Here is a 17988-nt window from a genome sequence, read left to right as displayed (position 1 = left end):
TTAAGACTTCATATTTCCTCTTTTTCATCGACTACGATCAAATTAAACATAAAAATAAAAACAAGTATTCCGTAAAACGGAGTTTAATCATATTTAATATTGTTTTGATTATATTAATGGTGACAATCCAATTAATAAATAAATGTAATAAATATGGAAGAATTATAGGTTTTATCCTCCGATGTGTATGTAATACGAAATCGTGCTAATGCGAATCATAGGTAAGACTTGAGGTTCGCATGAAATGAGCACTTCCAAGAATTAATGAACATGACTTGCAGCCATATGTATATACATACATATATCCGGATACCACTGTATTTCGCACGTGACTCTCGTAACAAACTAAATAAGTACGTACGTATAATATAACTCGATTATGCACACTTTCATCAAACAATTGTCCAATTCACTTAGAACATTGTTAAAACAAATGTTGGGCGACATAAAACCGTACAGTAAATATTTCTACATTCACATCCATTGCGTTGCTCGATCTTTACTTATTACAATCTCACTGCAGGTGACAGCGGCCGGCATATAATTTCATACGACCTAGTAATTTTCTTTAATTGAATTTATCGCTACGGAACGCGTCTGGAAATTTTTACCGGGAATCGTTGCAACGAATGAGAACGCGAAGTTAATCGCGCGTAGGCAGGTGAATTAAATTAAAACGAATTAATCCGTAAAGCAACGCGAACAAGAAACGATTGGTCATGTGAATAATTAGAAAAGTTCTCCTTTGGCCATTCCAATTATTTGTTCCAGTTTACAAGATACAACTGATTTCTTTTTTTTTTACGTGCTCTTTTTTTAATCATTACCGTAGCTTTCCTTGCGTCGAGGTATGCGCTTTGACTGATGTGATTCCTCTTTGCCGTTCGACGCCTTTGCCTTTGACGTTCACCGAGCCTCGAAACAGGCTCGCGTCCTCACTTTTTCTATCATGAATTATTTCCCTTCCCCGCCGGGGATTCACTTTGTTTTCAAAGCCGTCAAGGCGCAAAAAATATTTACCAGTTTACCAGTCCCTCCCCTTATTTCCTTTCTCAATCTTTCTTTATTTTTTAATAATGTTGTACTTCATTTGCTGCGTTAATTGAATGGCTTGCCGTGCAATCTCTCGTCAAAACAGTGGCCGACGAACTTTCACAAATGTAAAGTCAACTTCGATCGAGGTGTTCGCACCAGTTCGTAAAACGCTCGAACGAGGTTCACCTGTTTCTGTACAGTTTCGTCACCTCGACATGGCTTCGCACTTGATTACCATAATTGCTTGTGGCCACCATGTGATATATTTCTGCAAACCAATTTCCTAGATTCGCGTGTTTAGTGGTATATCACGATTGCGTGTCATTATTGCATGCGTGCCATATACATATGCATGTCGCTTATGACGTATTACAAAATATATACATATATATAGGAATTATTACATGAAAGTCATTTCTATTCTTCCATTTGATGTACAATGTTAGTGATTTGTTGTGTATGATGCATCATATGATTTATATTATTTAATATATGATTTATATACAATGACGTAACGTTTGCCAACTTGTAATGATACGAGGGAATAGTACCAGTGACTACAGTCCTTTATATGTACAGGGTTGTATGTTTGGCAGTACATTCAGAGGAAACGGGTCAACCGACTAACGAACCGTACCTATCCGCATATATTTCGCAGGAGTGGACGGAGTTATCAGAAATTGAATGCTTGTACGTGACGCTCTCTCTGGGGAATTATGACTTTTTAACACTCCATCATCAGCGACAAAACGTCAGCGGCACACGTTAACGTGGGTGAACATAGTTCTCCTCAAATGAAAATATGCTCGCACATTTTTAAACAGAAATAAAAGAAGTAATCTAGACTATGGATTTTTATGCAGACTAACGTAAAGATAGTGAGTTAAAAACATGCATAATAAATGAAGATTTGGTTTATAATTTATTCACTGTAATATGTACTCTCTTTTAATAGTCAGTCATCATCTCCCTTTTAAGAGTGTCACGATACACGAATGCATTAAATCCGTAGTCTATTTCTCTAAATCCAATTAAAACAGTATTGTTAGATATTGTAAGAGTTTGCTCTTATTTTTGTCAACATGGTGGATTCTTCCACATTGTAAATTGTCAATACGCGATGTACTGTCATCACAATCTTTTTAAATAGTTTCTTTCTCGTAATAGTAATATAATATTAAGATTAGTACGTAAGTTTATTTTGCATTCTTCGGCATTCAATTATGTAATGTTGATATAACGATTATAAGTTGGTGCAGCCCTTGTCAGATACTAATCTGCCACCAATGAAAGTCGTACGTTTTTTCACAGAAATTTTTTTAAAATACACGTCACTGGTTGATTAAATAGGAAGCATTGTTCACAGTGATAAGTTTATCAGGAATAAAAAAGGGAAGCGGCGGCCGATAAAAGAGCTCGGAGTTAAACGGCGCGGTAACTTTTATATGTATAGATAATATCCTTAATTCAATAGCTGTGTCGCGCGATACAAATTGCGACGTTAATACAGTTAAACGCACGCGACAGAAGAACTTAATCCTTTCGCCTTTTATCAGACGACGACACGCTCCCGGTCCATCGCCACTTACTATCCAGTGTTCCTTTAGAAACGTATTTCACGCTCGACGTGTCGCGATCCTCGGCGTATCTATAAATAAATTCACGCTCCGAGGGATTTAATTCAGGTCGCGCGTAAACCTACTTCGGTCGCGTAATTACCGATACGACCAGGGTTTCAAAGTCTTTACGTGTTCTCGATCCGCCTAAAATCCATGCCCGATCCTCGCATCATGGCTAGTCGTCCCTCGTAAATCCCTTTTATATTACAGTTACAAGCTGTGCCATGGAACGTTTCAAATTCAAATGCGGCACCAGGCTATATCCGTTGTACAACGCAAGTACGAGTCTCCTGTCCAACGAACCGTTCCTACAACCTTTGAACACAAGTCACCCGCAACGTTTGTTAACGCTTTCCCTAATTACGCTTATGCTTTCCGTAATTCTGTAATAAAATAGATGAACGTCAAACTACATTTTAACGAATCAAAAACGAAGGAATGAAGTTAATTTTTAATTGTAAATACTTCTTTCTGGTATTTTTATTGTACGTATATATTTGCTAATATCAAACTGGTATTGATTTTTGAGAAAATTTGAGAGACCAATTTTATTTCTGATAACAACTTTTATTAATATATACATTATTCTTATATACTAGGCGAATTTATCACATTATTTGGAAGCTGAATTAGTAACATATGAAAGTAGGACATTTACATTTCAATTTAAATATTTTGTACAAATTCAGTGTTACATTTTGTAAGAATTTCACAAGGCAAAGTTGAAGATTGCTGACTTGTCACCTTGAATCACAAACCCCTTTGCTTCGTTACGGGTCACCAACGACTTTATCGCAGATATTCCTCGTCCACAACCCGTCCCCTTACGTATATTCGTATGTTCTATCTCTGTGATCATCTTTGCACAGATCTCGGGAAGCACGCACCTCAGAAAGTGGGATCCTGGCGAAGCTTACCGGGGAAGGTAGTAAATTAGTCAGCGAGGGTTCCTCGGAGAAGATGGAGTGTGCCTCTAATAGCTCTCTTCGAGTAAATGGTCGGATTTCGGCTATGGATATATAGGGTGTCTCACCTGTTCTTCAGATTTGGTTTACGTAACTTATAGAAAAATATTTAAAGTTGTGGCAGCTATTCTTTGCCACGTTACCTTATTTATTTCTGTTTTCTCTTCTTTACTTCTTCTCAACGTTTTATTTTATCATTTCATTATTCTACTATTTTTCACTCGAAAACTTTTTCACTTTTAATGGCTAGAAGTTGGAAGTTTTCGACCGTCAGGTTTTTCTTGATGTCTTATCTATTTTTCCAAATTTTTCCGTACGCTTTCGTTTCATTTTCTATCCTTTCAAGATAACATAAAATTATAGAAAAATATACCAGTGAGTAGAAAGTGGGACATACACCGTATATTTGAATTTGTACATTGCATCAGTTTAATGAATGATGTTAAATGACAACCATCCTATGAGTAGGTTTCAAATCGACATTTTTTATTGCAAAAAAAAAAAATATAATATACATATATATATCCTACAATTTTCAAATAAAGATCCGGACGTTAAAAACTTAATAAGATTTGAATGCTTGGGAAAAAATGAGTGGAATTTTGTTCATCGTAACAGAGAAGGTGGCATGCAGAAAATTCTTTATTCACATAGATACGACGATGATTCTACATTCACCTCGTGCGTCTTCGCGACATTCCTTTCGCCTACATTTATTATACGAATATCCTCTAGGAGAAGAAAGTCGCTCACGCAAGTCTTTAATTCGTAACTACTTCTTATATCTCGTGTTTATGAATAAAATTTCCTTGGTTAATCGTTGAACGTCAAGGACAAAGAGGAATTAACGCGGTAAAAGCGATCCTACGATCAAATGCAGCTTAATGAGCATAATTTACAATCTTGTGCACGCACGCTGTTGCGTTTTCCTCTATTTTGAAGAATAAAAATTTATGAGGAATATTTTCCGCTTTCCTCGAGAAATAATTAAAATCTGTTCTCCCTCTATTAGTTCTCATATTACGTATTTAATCCAAATCCAGATATACATTCAGACGTGTGTAATTCCAAAGTAGATTCTCATATAACGCATTTGAATCTACTTGCTACTCCTTTTTCCTTTAATTCCGCAAGTGAATGGAACGAAGGAATTTTAAATTATTTCTTATAGGAACGCCGCGCATGCCGTATTTCGTTTCAGTTCCCTCGAAAATAAAGCTGACCCGAGGATACGTTTTTTAAAGCTGCATTCGCTTATCACACGACTATATGAAATGAAAAGCTATTGTGCCTCGTAACGAGTCTATTGTGTTAAGGTTTTACTTAATTAAGCGGCGGGCTCGTTCTCTCTGCTGCACCGGTTTAAAAAAAAACCTGATTTCTTTCTCACTGCATCGGGCGAGCGATTAATATCGTCTCCGCAACCAATGAATTTCTTACCGGTAACTTTTTTCTACTCCCAGGCAACTAATACCCCTCCGTCAAAGTGATTTCTTTCTTTGCTATTTTTGTCAAAGCGGCTTCTTTTTATCTCTTTAAAAGTACGATTCTTACGCGGTTATTCGGTTGGAGGGATTTGTTGAAGAAAATGGCTCGAAAAACAATCCGAACGATTTATCGCGATGTCGATAACGAATTTCACAGTGACGAATAAGAATCTACTGAGCTCGAAAATTCCCATTATCGGAAAACACCGCATAGATTTGTAACAATGAGCTCCCTGAAACTACCGAGATGCTTAAACTGTGAGAGAATTCCTCTTGATAAAATGTCAGTTCCACAATTTCGATTGTATGTTGTACTTCTTGTATCAAATCGCGTAATTTAGTTATTTTTTACTCTTCTTTCTTATATAATATATACATAGATACAATTTTACACATAGATAAATTGTATAATTGTATACATAGATAAATTCAAATGTGCTTTTCTCAGCCTCTATAATGAAATCAATGACTAGTAAATAATTTAAAATAACATTTATTACTGATTCACCCTTATATTGCAATTTCTGGAGAATATGAAACTAAAAAATATTGTTTAAATTCTTAAAAATACTCCATATCTTTTTTAGCAAAATCTCTCATTGATATCTACTATTTTTAGATTGTATCTTTATATCATTCATAAAATCGTATGAAATTATGAAATGAAGTATGTAAATTACAACAAAGTAAGAGTTACCATCAAATCGTTTTCCATTGCAATTTACGATCATGTAGGATAAGGATAATACAATAAATAATAAGGTTATAAACATTAAATATGTATGCATTAATAATTCGCGTTATAACATAAATTGTATCCAAATCACATTACCGTTAAGTACGCGGAAGAATTATGTTTTGTCATATTGTTAAAGTCGTAATTATTATTTGAAGGGCTAGAATAATTTTGCCCCTTAAATTAGTACAAAAGTATCAGTCTCAACTCTAAATTGCACTCAAATGTAAAAAATAAATTTAATAAATATTAATGTTTAAAAATTGTCGTTAAGTTTGAAGTTAATGCATTCTTTTATTTACTTCTCACTACCACATTCGATCTCTTAAATCTTCTAATGCATTTTCTCATTTGCATTATTAAACGGGTCGACTTATTATTGCGCACGATACATTTCACCAATGTTGCATTATTTATAGAAATGAAAGATTTACGTTAATATTAATTGAACGGAATGATGGATTCATTGAAATTCATGCGATACATAATTTCGAAAACGATAATACGGCAATCGTTATTGTTACCTTAGTGGTCCGATTAATTGTTTGTTGCACTAATTCTGAATGTTCGATAATAATATGATACACATTCCGCAACCAATGAATTTCTTACCGGTAACTTTTTTCTACTCCCAGGCAACTAATACCCCTCCGTCAAAGTGATTTCTTTCTTTGCTATTTTTGTCAAAGCGGCTTCTTTTTATCTCTTTAAAAGTACGATTCTTACGCGGTTATTCGGTTGGAGGGATTTGTTGAAGAAAATGGCTCGAAAAACAATCCGAACGATTTATCGCGATGTCGATAACGAATTTCACAGTGACGAATAAGAATCTACTGAGCTCGAAAATTCCCATTATCGGAAAACACCGCATAGATTTGTAACAATGAGCTCCCTGAAACTACCGAGATGCTTAAACTGTGAGAGAATTCCTCTTGATAAAATGTCAGTTCCACAATTTCGATTGTATGTTATACTTCTTGTATCAAATCGCGTAATTTAGTTATTTTTACTCTTCTTTCTTATATAATATATACATAGATACAATTTTACACATAGATAAATTGTATAATTGTATACATAGATAAATTCAAATGTGCTTTTCTCAGCCTCTATAATGAAATCAATGACTAGTAAATAATTTAAAATAACATTTATTACTGATTCACCCTTATATTACAATTTCTGGAGAATATGAAACTAAAAAATATTGTTTAAATTCTTAAAAATACTCCATATCTTTTTTAGCAAAATCTCTCATTGATATCTACTATTTTTAGATTGTATCTTTATATCATTCATAAAATCGTATGAAATTATGAAATGAAGTATGTAAATTACAACAAAGTAAGAGTTACCATCAAATCGTTTTCCATTGCAATTTACGATCATGTAGGATAAGGATAATACAATAAATAATAAGGTTATAAACATTAAATATGTATGCATTAATAATTCGCGTTATAACATAAATTGTATCCAAATCACATTACCGTTAAGTACGCGGAAGAATTATGTTTTGTCATATTGTTAAAGTCGTAATTATTATTTGAAGGGCTAGAATAATTTTGCCCCTTAAATTAGTACAAAAGTATCAGTCTCAACTCTAAATTGCACTCAAATGTAAAAAATAAATTTAATAAATATTAATGTTTAAAAATTGTCGTTAAGTTTGAAGTTAATGCATTCTTTTATTTACTTCTCACTACCACATTCGATCTCTTAAATCTTCTAATGCATTTTCTCATTTGCATTATTAAACGGGTCGACTTATTATTGCGCACGATACATTTCACCAATGTTGCATTATTTATAGAAATGAAAGATTTACGTTAATATTAATTGAACGGAATGATGGATTCATTGAAATTCATGCGATACATAATTTCGAAAACGATAATACGGCAATCGTTATTGTTACCTTAGTGGTCCGATTAATTGTTTGTTGCACTAATTCTGAATGTTCGATAATAATATGATACACATATCGAATTGCTTTTATACAATTTAATGTATTATAATTGAAAATAATATAATAATGTTAGTAGTAAAAACTTTTATTCATGACACTATCCATGGAAACAGAAATGGTAAATTACAGTGTATCGAATCACACTCTTAGAAGCAGCTGCGATGATGTCTGCCTTGGAACCGATGAGCTATAAGAAGGGTTCCTTAATATAAACAACGGATAGCATCTGTTTTCCGAATGGACGCATTTAGGCTTGGGACCACTTCTACTAAGCACTGAATAATTTAATTAACAATTAAGCGTAGTTAACAATAAAAGATAATGAAGACATTTCTAAAGTTGTGTACTTTCAAATGTTGTGAACTAATCTGGAAATTATTAATAACTGATTTCTACTTTAAGAACGACATACAGTCAAAATTTTTGTTTTGGCTACGCTTAATCGTTGATTAACTTAATCGGAGCTTAGTAAAAGTAGCCCTCCGTTTACCAAACAGTTCAGGCTTGACCCTGAACAATTTACAGATATTTGTTCACGTCTTTTGAAAATGCTGAGCATTAACAAAGCGTAGCGAGGTGTGAGAGATAGAATCATAATATTTTCTACGGGTTTCATACAACGTGACACAGCAAATTTCGCTTCTCGTTTTACTCCATTTCGAACTGTAACAACTGCAATGCTGTTTGTCAGTCGTAAAAATGTGAATTCATGTGAAAGTTTCATCTTTTTACAGTAGCATTTTTATACTAAAACTGTGATAATATAAAAGTATATATTTATCACACAGAATAATATAATAAATTTCACCTTCTGGTCATAAGAGTTACGATCTCCCATGTTGTAGAATTTGCTACGTTTTGTACAGTTGTATAATAAATAATATCGAATAGCCTTTTTATTAAACCAATGATAATCGATAATGCGCCATAAAGTAATAGTTCGTGGCAAGGTACGACCAGGCACGTATAAACAGTAGTTTGCGCTTCTTCAACCTTCAAATTTCTACACCTAATTGTAATCCCGATAGCCTGAATATGTCACGATGATAAATGATCCATACATTTCAACATACACTTAAACAAGACGTGCACACCAATTGCTAATCGATCAATTTAACTGTTCCGAATATTATATATGTATAATACTATGTATGAATTCTTAAAAATAGAAATGAGATAAATACAAGATATATATATATGCTAAATTAATGAAGAGGAATAAGTAATGCAAGTGAAATATACTTTTAATATTTTATTTTCTATTATTTCATATAAATTATAAAATTTCCTTCGAGGAATTTATATGATTTATGGATATTCTAATGGTTTTTTTATATATTCATTTCACTCAGACTTCGATACTGGAATAGAATCGTAGCAACTTTAATTGAAACAAATGGTAACTAAATCGTAAACGGAAGAAACACGACAAATGAACGAGTCGTTAAGATGTTATTGCTCTACCGGGACAAGGAACGAACCCTCGTTTCCTTAATTATCCATTGGTCGAATCGAGGGTTCCTGCGAACATCCGAGCAGTTATTCTGAAATCATGAATGATTCTTTCGCCAACCATGTTCCCATTCACACTATTCTACCGACAAAACTGATTCAATCCATATTATACATTACGTATATTGTATATATTATCGCATTCTAACATAATTTTTAATTTCATTGAAAAGAAATGTTAAAATAGCTATTGACCAATTAATTTATTAATTATATTTCATGACAAGATCTTTTAAATTAGATAATTAGTTCTAAAGAAGTAATGGACGATCAGGTTACTGCGTGGCTGAATTCTGAATAGTTTCACGGTAAAAGAGTATCTCTCTCGGTGCTCTTTTAACGAAACGGGTAACGCGTTTGGGGAATATCGAGAACGGATTAGGTATGTTCTGTGCTCGATTTTAATAGGTGTGAAAAAGCTGAGGTGAAGAGAATAATTTAAAAGCGAGGATATATTCGCCCGTGAATTTCATCTGATGAATAGATCGTAAAGTAAACGTGATGTCGAGCTTGCCGGAGGCAATCCCTAGGGTCGATATAACTTTTTCAAACTGCCAGGAGTGTAATGAATACTGAAACACAGTTTATTCAGTTCAGCTTCTCTCCATGGGAACCCTCGGATACGATTTTTTCACAGTATCGTTCGATTTTCTTAAATTTTTTCAAAGATTGTATTACTCATAATATTGAGGGATGGAAAGAGCAGGGAGGTTCAGCCTCGTATTTTATGATTCTTTGTTTGTCATAACCGTTTAAAGACCCGGTGTCAAATTCGTTGTCAAAGCATTTTAGAGCCATTCTAAACGCGCTTCCATAAAACTGAGCGTGACGGTATCATCAGTTTTGTCGTACGTTAAACGGCACATTGTAATCGCGTGGATATCGCTTCATAAAAATGTGCCGGAACGCAGAAAACTCTCTGATGGTCATAATATCAGTGACGGCGCGATCCCCACGTGCGTATAACGGCAACGACACAACAAGCCGATGTTTTTCTGCTGCCAGTAAAAGATACGATCCCGGAATAACGCATCGTTCCACCATTTATCACGGGGTCGCGCTTAATGGAAAGTATCGCGGCCACTGTGTACCTATCAATTAATACCTGTGTACTAAACAGTGTATACCATAGTTATAGAGACCATATTCTCTTCGAGAAAATAAAAGAGGAGTCACAGCTTTATAACAAGTAAAATAACATTGCAATTATTTATTATATTGAAGTTGAATTAGTATTGTTATAAATTTATAGACTACAGTAATTTGAAGTGAAGTAGTACCTGTTATAGGAATTTTAAGTATTTCACGTACTGTAACAATTTTAAATTCGCCGCATATCTTAAACGACTAGGGTCTTAAAACCAATTTTGTTTTGATTCTCTGATAAGTAAACGTAGAATCGATTAGCATAAATCATATTTTTAGCCAATCTAATGGGTAACATTGAGATTCTGCCTTATCGCGTTGCACCGCTATCGGAGTCTATTCCCTTAATGACAATTTAAAATTAACTCTGTGCAATAATTTTAATAAGAGTTTTAAATTGAATCTATAAATATAATAATTGTAAATTAATTCCGTGAAATAATCTGACGCTTTGAAGTATTAATGCAATTTTGTCATAATTATTTACTGATTTAAAATGCTTATTTAAAAATATTATACATCATCAAGTAAAATTTTGCTTCGACTTTCCTCTAGCTGTTAAACTTTTTACTTTTTGTCGTCCGATAATCACGTTATACCTTACAAAAATAGCTTTCCCCGTTTCTAAAACGATGAAGGGAGATAATTAATCATATGTTCACGAATCGTCGATAGCATCTTGAATTCTCAAGAAACCAAGTTGAGCATCGACTTTAGTGATAAATTATAGATGATCTGAAAAGGTTATCGGCGATTCTTCCGTTCTATTATCTTGATTAATGATCATTATACTTTATTTTACAGTTTGTTTGTCGGATAGCTCGAGTTGCGATCGTTTCCGTAAATTGAGCTGCGAGCGAGCTTGTTACTGTCTGTGTCAGTTTCAAATCGTGTGTGTCTATTAAGGACGGTGAAATTGGTCCGAGAGTGGAATGCTTAGTGGTACTTGATGCGTACTCCAGGGTAAATATCTTGTGCATATCAAGCTCGTTCAACGGACCTCGATTAAAACTAATTTAATACGATCAGTCATTAAATTTGGTTTACAGTTCTCTGTTTGATTAAAAGAGGGAAATGAATGTTTGAACTGATATGTGATAGAAACTGGAGCAAATAACTATCTCAATGTTCCCGTTTTTGTTTATACTTCCCAGATTTATCAGTTTTTATTCGAATAAATCAGAAGGAGTATTAAATAAATTACTATTCCTCAGAAGAGAAAATTGTAGGACATGAGTTTTAACTTTTCTATTAGGTTCTCTAAAGCGTTTGATGTTGTGTCGTACGAGTTAGAATTATATAAATAGAAGGAATAGATATCATTTTTATTCAAAAATGTTTTTCTATTTTACATCGTTTTCGAGAAAGAAGTTTAGAGGTTTAACTTTGATAGATGATTGGTTCCTCTAAACTCAAATTACCGGAAGTAAAGGAAGATGCGAATCTAAAAATTTTAGCTATTCTTGAAGGCTAACGAATTTCATTAAAATCTCTTTTTATGTTCCCATTATTTCTTATACAGAAATTCATTTTGATGTACGAGTGCTTCGTAATACGAAAACTTTCCCGGAACCAATTATGATCACAATCCAAGGTTTCATTGTAATTATCTTGTACCTCTATTACAAACTTTTACTTTGCTGGTTTCTCGATAAACGTTTCTCACATAGATAGTGAAAATCGTTGGCGTTTATATTTGCAGCATACGGGCAACGTCGAGAGCGAACCCTACGGATGCGGATGGACAATGCCGAGTAATATCGAATAATGGCGGTTGGAAAAAATGTAAAACGCGAATAGCACCTGGAGAATTTAATATAAAGACCACGAACGAAGAATCCACAGTAATGCGAATGAATATTCCATTGCTTTTATTCTGAACAATTTTGTTAGAAAGTAAGCTGTCTATGGATAAAACGAAATGAATGCAATTTTTTCAATCGTATCTGAATAATTATTCAGTCTTCCTTTTTCTTTTAATTTGTGAGAACAATATTCATCTGAATAGTTTCAGATTATTAGCAATTTAACTCATTTGCATTATAGACTCTTGGTTGTAAAAATAAAAAGAAAGTAAATATTAAATATTAGAGTCTCATCGATTTTACACATTTCCAATAATACTGCTTGAAAATTAGTATCGTAATTGACACGATGTTTCACATTAGTTTTTACTTTAAAGCTGGAAGCATAAGCGTCCACCGTTCGCTTTGTACCGCCTATGCGTGAAACCCTCCTCGAAGAAACAGTAACTAAAACAGCTTTTGAAGAATATTAATGTCTGTCTCGTCTCGTCGGGTAAGTTGTGTATTCTGTACGTTTCCGAGGGTGCAAGGTAAATGGCGGGGCAACATCTTCGGGACGTCGAATCTCTTTTGAGTAATGAGAAGTAGTCCGCCTTGGCGATTGTAAGAATTTTTCTGCTAAGCTATTCGAAGACTTTTCCTCATTCGTTTCCTGAAAACTGCTTCGTAATCTAGAAGGAAACGAATCTCCAAGTTCTGCTAGGAGATATCGTAATCTTCAGATGCGCATAGAAGTTATTACTCGTACGACAGTTATTAATAGAAATAAATTAAATAGAAATAAACTAAAACCCGGCTACGAATAACCAAAGACAGTCGACAGTCTTTTGCATTTCTCAAGCCTCACACATTTCGCTTATTAACGTCTATATCTTTCATTTCTTTTCTCAACATTTAATTCGACTTAATTTTAAAACATAGACAGAGACGAATCGGTTGTCATTTATTAGGGGTGCAATTGATCATACCATTTTCAAATCATAAAGAAACAAACAAATATACATACATACATACATGAAAGTATTCGCATCTTTATACGTTCAGTTCTTGCATCAACTATTAAATAAAACGGTGTATCAATTATTGTATCAACTATTACATGAAACGTTATAGATATGACATCTAATGATTTCTGATTATTTTTAAATGAAACAAATGGAGTTTACCGTTTCGCATTTAGAAGCATTGTTACAAAATGCGAAGAGTTTAAAGAACTTTCTTTATTCCTGGACAATGTTCATGCCAAGATCGAGAATGTCACAAGCTTGTGAAATATTCATTTCTGTTGGCTTGATCCGAACAGTCTCACGTATCTATTACTGATTTCTGGCCTAATTTCAAATTACTTGCGCAACACTAATCAGAGAACCACGTATAATTCTTTCCACCGTTATTTCTATTTAATTGGACCTGTTGTGTCGTAATATCGAAGTCAGTAAAAGAATTTTTACTGAATAAAATATCGCCTTACTTGGTTGTACGTTTGCTATATAAACCTTGCGATGTCAACAAGGAAGCAATAAAAATATTTCACGATCTTTATTACTCTTACAGTAATAATTTAATATCATTCACAACGACCAGGATCCATCGTTACTAAATCGTAGACTTTAAAAACTACCGACGCTAAACATGCAATACTTTCTCTTCACATATTTCGACGATTCATATCCATATACATAGCCCAAATATAAGTATGCTTCACAATATTTAATCCATTTATGTTGCAGGGTGAATTACTTTAATTTAGTTATAATTTAATAGAAATAAGTGAAATTTTTAGGGTATGGAGGAATGAATGATTAAGTTTATAGAAGTGTAAACCAAGTCCTAATTTTAAGTCTACAAGGCTAGAATAATACATATATTCTACTGCTATATTTAATTCATTTGCATCACATAATGATTGATGCATTAATTAATTTAATAATAGGTACAATGTTTTCATGTCTCATCGATTTTACACATTTCCAATAATACTGCTTGAAAATTAGTATCGTAATTGACACGATGTTTCACATTAGTTTTTACTTTAAAGCTGGAAGCATAAGCGTCCACCGTTCGCTTTGTACCGCCTATGCGTGAAACCCTCCTCGAAGAAACAGTAACTAAAACAGCTTTTGAAGAATATTAATGTCTGTCTCGTCTCGTCGGGTAAGTTGTGTATTCTGTACGTTTCCGAGGGTGCAAGGTAAATGGCGGGGCAACATCTTCGGGACGTCGAATCTCTTTTGAGTAATGAGAAGTAGTCCGCCTTGGCGATTGTAAGAATTTTTCTGCTAAGCTATTCGAAGACTTTTCCTCATTCGTTTCCTGAAAACTGCTTCGTAATCTAGAAGGAAACGAATCTCCAAGTTCTGCTAGGAGATATCGTAATCTTCAGATGCGCATAGAAGTTATTACTCGTACGACAGTTATTAATAGAAATAAATTAAATAGAAATAAACTAAAACCCGGCTACGAATAACCAAAGACAGTCGACAGTCTTTTGCATTTCTCAAGCCTCACACATTTCGCTTATTAACGTCTATATCTTTCATTTCTTTTCTCAACATTTAATTCGACTTAATTTTAAAACATAGACAGAGACGAATCGGTTGTCATTTATTAGGGGTGCAATTGATCATACCATTTTCAAATCATAAAGAAACAAACAAATATACATACATACATACATGAAAGTATTCGCATCTTTATACGTTCAGTTCTTGCATCAACTATTAAATAAAACGGTGTATCAATTATTGTATCAACTATTACATGAAACGTTATAGATATGACATCTAATGATTTCTGATTATTTTTAAATGAAACAAATGGAGTTTACCGTTTCGCATTTAGAAGCATTGTTACAAAATGCGAAGAGTTTAAAGAACTTTCTTTATTCCTGGACAATGTTCATGCCAAGATCGAGAATGTCACAAGCTTGTGAAATATTCATTTCTGTTGGCTTGATCCGAACAGTCTCACGTATCTATTACTGATTTCTGGCCTAATTTCAAATTACTTGCGCAACACTAATCAGAGAACCACGTATAATTCTTTCCACCGTTATTTCTATTTAATTGGACCTGTTGTGTCGTAATATCGAAGTCAGTAAAAGAATTTTTACTGAATAAAATATCGCCTTACTTGGTTGTACGTTTGCTATATAAACCTTGCGATGTCAACAAGGAAGCAATAAAAATATTTCACGATCTTTATTACTCTTACAGTAATAATTTAATATCATTCACAACGACCAGGATCCATCGTTACTAAATCGTAGACTTTAAAAACTACCGACGCTAAACATGCAATACTTTCTCTTCACATATTTCGACGATTCATATCCATATACATAGCCCAAATATAAGTATGCTTCACAATATTTAATCCATTTATGTTGCAGGGTGAATTACTTTAATTTAGTTATAATTTAATAGAAATAAGTGAAATTTTTAGGGTATGGAGGAATGAATGATTAAGTTTATAGAAGTGTAAACCAAGTCCTAATTTTAAGTCTACAAGGCTAGAATAATACATATATTCTACTGCTATATTTAATTCATTTGCATCACATAATGATTGATGCATTAATTAATTTAATAATAGGTACAATGTTTTCATACAATGATTTATACAATAAGTTTTTCATTTTTGTTTCCGTTTATTGTTGATATTCAATATAAAACACCGCACGCTAATACGATTTTGGAGGCTGTTTCGAATATGTTCAAGCCTCCGAGCGGATAACCCTGAGTACTTAACATGCGAGCAACGAACCGGCATAAACATGTACGTACGCGTATTTTACCTCGAGCTCAGTTGCACTCGTAACCTCCTCTGATTTGCATTTTGACTCGATGTGAAATCCTGACAGCGGCTTAACTCAGCCGCTTTACCACGCAGCTTCCTACTCAAAGGAAAATTAATTGGAACAGAAGGAATATCAATTATTTAGAACTATTTCCACATTTCATCCACTAACTGATTGTACTTTCGTCCATTATATATTTAAGTTTTATCAAAGTAAATTTGTCTTTTATCGTCGTTAATTTGTATAAAAAATTAATACTACCACGTATACATATATTATCACGTTACGTGTTATCTCGGATATGTTTCTAGCTAAATTATGTGTGGCCAGCAATGTGTGATGCAAATGAATTAATAAAACATTTTGCACAACAGCCAATGATCGTATTAGTTTCATGCACAAAATATTTATACGTCAGATCGATAGAATTTAAGTACATATTATCACGTCACTGGAAATCACGTGCTATCACGTACAATATGTTTCTACCCGAGAAACAGCTATAGAAATATGAAGAGAAATAACTGGTCCGGGGAAATTGCCTCTTTTGACATGACGAACGCAAAACAAATCTAAGCCATGCACGAGCAATGCAATTAAACACAAGTGATCGATATTTGCGATCCGCAAACAATGCGAAAAAATTATGAACGGTCATGCTTTTTCCTCCATGATAGAACTGTTCTTTTTTTTTTTTTTTATTGAAATTCGTCCCGATGAACGATATCAATTTGTTACCGTCTATATGCATATGTATATACATACATACATCCAACGACCCTCCAGGCTTGCACGGTTGCCTCATAAATATGACCGAGCATTGTCCTGGCGCGCGGTTTTTATCGTGAAATAGGATTCTGTGCACTTTATTAACCTCGTCGATATGCTGTAAACACATACACACACACAAAACGGTTCTACGTAAATGATACGATTACGACGTCGTTATTAATACAACGGGCAGTGCCACGCGTGCATGTTACAGGAACATATTTTGCTGAAGAAGATAAAGAACAAATCAGGAAAAAGAAGTAGGTTGCGTTTATTTGTTTCAAGTTTTACATTTATTATAGAATTTAATTTTGATATCTTTCGCAGGAATGTTTTTTTATTTAATCGCGTTGCGTTTTAAAACTTCATTAAATTTTTTGTGGAGCTTCGCGATTAATTTATTATTATGATTCATGAAATAGAGGACTAGCGTGTCTACGTGAAAGCTTATTCATTCGTGTACACCATGTACATTAATTCTCCAGGCACATTGATAATATCAATATTTAATGTAATATGCGCGAGATGTCAATTAATTTATCTTTCATTAAATGACACCGACCAATACTTGATCAATGCACAGCGTCGATAAGATTGATGTAGACTGTCGAAACAAACGAGCACTATAATTGATTTATCGAGACGCCGATGGTTGTCTGCTTGCACTGATCTTTGTGTGCGAAAATATCGCGCGCACGGATAGATCGCGTCGAAATTGAAAGCTCATTGTTCGAAACTCTCTATAATTCGTCGTGCATCATCTGTCGATGACTAGTTGAAAGACTCGATTAAGGTAAAAGTAGTTATTATTATGAATGAACTGCGGATTTCTATGCAAAATACATTTGTGATATGAATATATGAAATTAAGTCTAGATTTTCAGGTTTGCTGGGCATAAATGGTAACTTCTATTATACTTTTAACATTCCATAGATTTCTGCAGTCTAGATGTTCTGCACATTTAGTCTTCCTATAAATGGATCAAATTCGAAGTTTAATCATGATAAGAATTGTCATAATGATTGATACAATATTTCATATAATAATTGTTATGATGTTTAATACAATATGTGAATCAATGTTTCATATAATAGATCTAAATTCCTCTTTGAAACAGTAGTATACGTAATAAGATAAAAAAAA

General features: G+C 33.6%; 1 protein-coding gene across 1 annotated transcript in view; it reads right to left on the bottom strand.

Annotated features, from left to right (window-relative positions):
• The window catches only part of LOC108628838 (calcium/calmodulin-dependent 3',5'-cyclic nucleotide phosphodiesterase 1), a 141698-nt gene that overhangs the window by 84619 nt on the left and 39091 nt on the right, over nt 1-17988 (bottom strand). The gene's annotated exons all lie outside the window — the stretch shown is intronic.

This window comes from Ceratina calcarata, unplaced genomic scaffold, assembly GCF_001652005.2.
Source record: "Ceratina calcarata isolate Rehan_Ccalc_2016 unplaced genomic scaffold, ASM165200v1 scaffold541.2, whole genome shotgun sequence".
NCBI classification, from domain to species: domain Eukaryota; kingdom Metazoa; phylum Arthropoda; class Insecta; order Hymenoptera; family Apidae; genus Ceratina; species Ceratina calcarata.
Note: the sequence above shows the minus strand (reverse complement) of the source record. Positions and strands in the feature narration are given on the sequence as shown.